This window comes from Rhinopithecus bieti, unplaced genomic scaffold (genome assembly GCF_001698545.2).
Source record: "Rhinopithecus bieti isolate Rb0 unplaced genomic scaffold, ASM169854v2 scaffold_12155, whole genome shotgun sequence".
NCBI lineage: Eukaryota > Metazoa > Chordata > Mammalia > Primates > Cercopithecidae > Rhinopithecus > Rhinopithecus bieti.
Genome location: NW_016807423.1, coordinates 1953366 through 1959878, shown reverse-complemented (window position 1 = coordinate 1959878; position 6513 = coordinate 1953366).

Below are 6513 nucleotides of genomic sequence, written 5' to 3'. Positions count from 1 at the left end.
AAAAAAAAAAAAAAAAGACATGTACTCAGGCCAAGGTTTAATAAAATTAACATAGTTTACTGCTTAATCAAAGACCTTCTTAAGTGTAACTGACTTTGTTTAATTTTTTTTTCTTTCTTTTTTTTTTGAGACAGAGTCTCACTCTTTCGCCCAGGCTGGATGGAGGGCAGTGGCGCGATCTTGGCTCACTGCAAGCTCTGCTTCCCAGGTTCACGCCATTCTCCTGCCTCAGCCTCCCAAGTAGTTGGGACTACAGGCACCCGCCACCATGCCCAGCTAATTTTGTTTTTGTATTTTTAGTAGAGATGGGGTTTCACTGTGTTAGCCAGGATGGTCTCGATCTCCTGACCTCCTGGCCTCAGCCTCCCAAAGTGCTGGGATTACAGGTGTGAACCACCGCGCCTGGCCTCTTTTTGTTTTTGAGACAGGGTCTCACTGTGTTGCCCAGGCTGGAGTACAGTGGCATGATCTTGGCTCACTGCACCCTCCACCTCCCAGGTTCAGGCAATTCTCCTGCCTCAGCCTCCCTAGTAGCTGAGATTACCGGCATGCACCACCCGGCTAATTTTTTTATTTTTAGTGGAGATGGGGCTTCACCACGTTGGCCAGGCTGGTGTCAAACTCCTGACCTCAAGTGATCTATTCGTCTCGGCCTCCCAAAGTGCTAGGATTACAGGCATGAGCCACGGTGCCTGGCCAATTTTTTTTTTTTTTCTTTAAGACAGGGTCTTGCTCTGTTGACCAGGCTAGAGTAGAGTGGCATGATCTTGGCACCTCTGCCTCCTGGGCTCAAGGGATCCTCCTACCTCAGCCTCCCAAAGTGCTGGGATTACAGGGGTGAGCCACCGCGCCCGGCCTTCATGTTTATTCTTTTTTTTTTTGAGGCGGAGTCTCACTCTGTCGCCCGGGCTGGAGTGCAGTGGCCGGATCTCAGCTCACTGCAAGCTCCGCCTCCCGGGTTCACGCCATTCTCCTGCCTCAGCCTCCCGGGTAGCTGGGACTACAGGCGCCCACCACCGCGCCCAGCTAATTTTTTGTATTTTTTAGTAGAGATGGGGTTTCACCGTGTTAGCCAGGACGGTCTTGATCTCCTGACCTCGTGATCCGCCCGTCTCGGCCTCCCAAAGTGCTGGGATTACAGGCTTGAGCCACCGCGCCCGGCCTATTCTTACTTTTATTGCAAGTGTATAGGTCTAAAAAATAAAATGACTGTTGTACAGTTTGGTGCCAATGCTTCGATTCATGCTCAGTAAAGCACCAGAAGTTTTACCCACCATTGCTTTGGCACCATCAATGCAAATATCAATACAATGAAAAACATAAATATATTTTAATATTATTATGAAAATAGTTCTGACCTGACAGATCCCCTGAAAGGGTCTTAGGGATTCTCAGGAACCCATGGAGCACATTTGAAAAACTACTGCCTTATGGATTCCTCCTGGCTCTTACTGCTTCTAGGACTTACATTATGGCACTCACCATAAAGGACTGTCATCCTCTTTTCCATGTCTTTATCACACTAGGAGCGCCTTGAAGATAAGTGCTATATCTTATTTGTTCCTGTCTCCCCGGGACCTAGCATAGAACCTGGGACATGCTCAGTGAATAATACTGGATGAATTGAAATCTTACGATTTTCCCTTGACTTCCCATTTGGTGGTGGGAAAACTGGGCTGAGAGCCAGGTTGCTGACAGCATCTCTTCTTCTGAACTTTCCTCCTCACTGTCAATTCATATTATTATCCATGCCTAACCCCATGCTTATTTATTATTATTATTTATTAAGTACATAGGTGATACTTAATAAATGCTTATTAAATACAGGGTATTCCCTGAAATGTTTGTTTCGTCTTGACCTCAATTATTCTCATTTCTTCCCTAAGGGATATTTGTGTGTATATATGTGAGTGTGTGTTTGCGTGTTCATATGTGGTGGGGGAATAAGTTAACAAGGGCAAGCTCTCTGAACTGTGGAAGACAAAAGAAGCCTTTCAAAATTTGGGCCTTGGCTCACAAACACTCTTCCCACGGTCTGCTAGAGATCTCGCTGGGAATTTGCTGGCCACCTCACAATATTCATCTACTCCATTTGGCCAGAGACTTGTCAGTGGGGCGGGGAATTATTGTTTTTAGAGTAGTGAATGAAAGATAAAAATGAAAAAAGAAATTCCACTTCGGCAAACAATTGCAGGTCCTAAAATATTTGCATTTTGTTGATTGATTGAGACAGGGTCTTGCTCTGTCACCCAGGCTGAAGTGCAGCGGCACGGTCACAGCTCACTGCAGCCTTGACCTGCTGGGCTTAAGTGATCTTCCCACCTCAGCCACCAGAGTAGCTGTGACTACAGGTGCCTGCCACTATGCCTCATTAATTAAAATTTTTGTTTTTAGTAGAGACAAGTTCTAACTATGTTGCCAAGGCTGGTCTTGAACTCCTGGGCTCAAGATATCCCCCCGTCTCAGCCTCCTAAAGAACTAGGATTACAGGCATGACCCACTGCACCCAGCCTTGCGCTGTATTTTTGTACATAAACCCAGTAATTGCCCAATAGATCCATGATAAATTAGAGATAAAATGATGCTACAGTATTTAACAAAAGGAACTTGGAAACAGTCTTCATTAATTAGAACTTTAGTATTTCTTTTCAAGCACACAGAATATTCTTCATTGGTGGTTTTAAAGGTCAGAATCTGGGCATTCATGTTCTAAAATGGTGAGTAACTTTTAAAAAATAAGTGATTTGATCAATTTGGTGATTTTTTTCCCCTTTATGGAAAATGACTTTTCAACTGGCTGATTTTTCCCTTGTTTTTAAATTGGAGCCTAGCACAGTGGCTCACACCTGAAATCCCAGCACTTTGGGAGGCCGAGGTCAGAGGATGGCTTAAGCCCAGGAGATTGAGGTTGCAGTGAGCCAAGATGGTGTCACTGCACTCCAGCCTGGGCAATAGAATGAGACCTCTCCTCAACAAGCAAACAAATAAACAAGCAAAATCCAAAAACCATAACACTAAAAAAGAATTACCTTATGATCCAGCAATACCACATCTGGGTATATATCCAAAGAAATTGAAATCAGAATGTTGAAGAGATATCTGCACTCCCATGTTCATTTCAGCATTATTCACAATAGCCAAAATAAGGAAGTAACCTTAGTGTGTGTCAGTGGATAAACAGTACACACACACGCACACACACACACACATGCACACACACACGCACACATACAGAGGAATATTATACAGCCTTTAAAAAGAAATATCTTCTGTCATTCATAACAGCATGGGTGGAACTGGAGAACATTATGCTAAGTGAAATAAGCCAGGCACAAAAAGAAAAACACTGTATGATCTCACTTATATGTGGAATCTAAAAAAAGTTGATTTTGGCCCAGAACCTGGGATGTGGAGGTTGCGGTGAGCGGAGCTCATGCCATTGCACTCCAGCCTGGGCAACAAGAGCAAAACTCCGTCTCAAAAAATAAATAAATAAATTTAAAGGTGGAATCTGAGGCACAGGAAGGTTAAGCAACTTGCCCATGGTCAACAGCTAGTATGTGGCATAGCCAGAATATGGATATAGTCAAGCTGACTCCAAAGAATGTGCTCTTAACTAGTATACAACAGTATATTGCCTCCCCATGGTATATATCCAATATAGGTTTTTCCATAAAGAAAAAATTTTGAGCTCATAAACATGTTGAGGTCTAAAAATCAAAACAATTGAATCCATAGAGATGGAGAGTAGAAAGATGGTTACCAGAGGCTGGGAAGGGGAATGGGGAGATTGGGGGAGATAACGATGGTTAACGAGTACAAAAAAGAGTCTGAATGAGTAATGCCTTGTGTTTGACAGCACAACAGGGTGATTATAGTCAATAATAATTTCATTGCACACTTTAAAACAGCTAAAAGAGGTCAGGCATGGTGGTTCACATCTGTAATCCCAGCACTTTGGGAGGCTGAGGTGGGCGGATCACCTGAGATCAGGAGTTCAAGACTAGCCTGGCCAACATGGTGAAACCCCATCTCTACTAAAAATACAAAAATTAGCCAGGCATGGTGGCTGGCACCTGTAGGCCCAGCTACTTGGGAGGCTGAGGTGGGATAATCGCTTGAACCCGGGAGGTGGAGGTTGTAGTGAGCTGAGATCGCACCACTGCACTCCAGCCTGCAGAGCAAGACTCTCTCAAAAAACCAAACCAAACCAAACCAAACCAAACCAACTAAAACGGTATAAACGGATTGTTTGCAACACAAAGGATAAATGCTTAAGGGGATGGATACCCCCATTTACCCTGATGTGACTATAACACATTGCATGCCTGTATCAAAACATCTCACGTACCCCATAAATATATAAACCTACTATGTACCTACAAAAATTAAAAATAAAAAATTATTGGCCAGGCGTGGTGGCTCATGCCTGTAATCCTAGCACTTTGGGAGGCTGAGGCGGGCCGATTGCTTGAGCCCAGGAGTTCAAGACCAGCCTAGGCAACATGCCGAGACCCTAGCTCTACAAAAAAAAAAGAAAGAAAGAAAGAAAGAAAAAAAAAAGTTGGCTGGGTGTGGTGGTACATGCCTGTAGTCCCAACTACTTGGGAGGCTGAGGTGGGAGGATCGCCTGGCCTGGAGGTGGAGGTTGCAGTGAGCCAAGCTTATGCCACTACAGTCCAGCCTGGGGGACAGAGTGACCCTGTCTAAAATAAAATCATAACAAAAATAAATAAATAAAAAATTTGGCTGGGTGCAGTGGCTCATGCCCCTAATCCCAGCACTTTGGGAGGCCGAGGCGCGCTGATCACCTGAGGTCAGGAGTTCGAGACCAGCCTGACCAATGTGGAGAAACCCCATCTCTACTAAAAAAACAAAATTAGCCAGGCATGGTGGCACACGCCTGTAATCCTAGCTACTCAGGAGGCTGAGGCAGGAAAATCGCTTGAACCCAGCAGGCGGAGGTTGTGATGAGCAGAGATCATGCCATTGCACTCCAGCCTGGGCAACAACAGTGAAACTCCATCTCAAAAAAAAAAATTATTCAAAAAAATTTGAACTTTTTACATTAGAAAAGAACATACATGAAATTAAAAGGCAAAGGACAGACTATGAAAACATTTGCAATATCTGACATGACAGACAAAGGGGTTAGGATATAACACCTTAGTGACTTGAGTCAGTAGGCTTTGGAGCTGGCAGACTACCATCCTAATCTCCATCACTTAACCACTTATCCTGGGCAAGTAATTTAATTCCTCGTTGCTCTAGGTTTCTCATCTGGAAAGGGGCATAATAATAAGTACTTACTTCACGGAGTTGTTGAAAAGATAAAACAAGACAGTGAATGTTACACAGCACAGTGCTTTGCTAAGAGGATGATCAGCAACTACCAAGCTTTTATTATTTTAGTACTACGCAAAGGTTGCTAAAAATCATTAAGAAAATATAATGAAAACAACAGAAAATGGACAAAATATACGAAGGTAGCTCATAAAGAAGAAAATAATGGCTCCATATACTAAACAAAGCAATGCAAATAAAACATAACAATTTTACCATTTCCCAGCACACTGAACTGACAGAAAACATTTTTAAGTGTTAATGTTCAAGGGTGGTCAGATTTTAGGAAATCGACATTAGAGGGAATGAAAATCGATTCATTCTTTTTACAGGGCAGTTTTGCAGTTTGATGATTTTAAGAAGTTATTCTAGGCTGGGCGTGGTGGCTCACGCCAGTAATCCCAGCACTTTGGGAGGCCAAGGTGGGTGGATCACAAGGTCAGGAGATCAAGACCATCCTGGCTAACACAGTGAAACCCCATCTCCACTAAAAATACAAAAAAATTAGCTGGGTGGCGGGCGCCTGTAGTCCCAGCTACTTGGAAAGCTGAGTCAGGAGAATGGTGTGAACCCAAGAGGCAGAGCTTGCAGTGAGCCAAGATCATGCCACTGCACTCCAGCCTGGGAGACAGAGGGAGACTCCGTCACAAAAAAAAAAAAGAAGTTATTCTAAGGAAATAAATAGATATTGCAACGGTATATGCATGAGGATGTTTATTGCAACATCTGTAGTTTCTGGTGTTGAAAATTTGTGAACTATCTTAATGTCCATCTGTAGAGGTTTTAAAATAAATACAAATTATGAAAGCTCCTTATAATGTAATACAATTGCCACCTATAAAAATAATGGTCAGCCAGGCACACTGGCTCACGCCTGTAATCCCAGCACTTTGGGAGGCTGAGGCAAGCACATCACATGAGGTCAGGAGTTCGAGACCAGCCTGGCCAACATGGTGAAACCCCACGTCTACTAAAAATACAAAATTTAGCTGGGCATGGTGGCGGGCGCCTGTAATCCCAGCTACTCGGGAGGCTGGGGCAGGAGAATTATTTGAACCCGGGAGGCGGAGGTTGCAGTGAGCCGAGATTGCACCACTGCACTCCAGCCTGGGTGACAATGAGACTCTATATAAATAATAATAATAATGGTTAAAATGAGTGCCCCCTTGT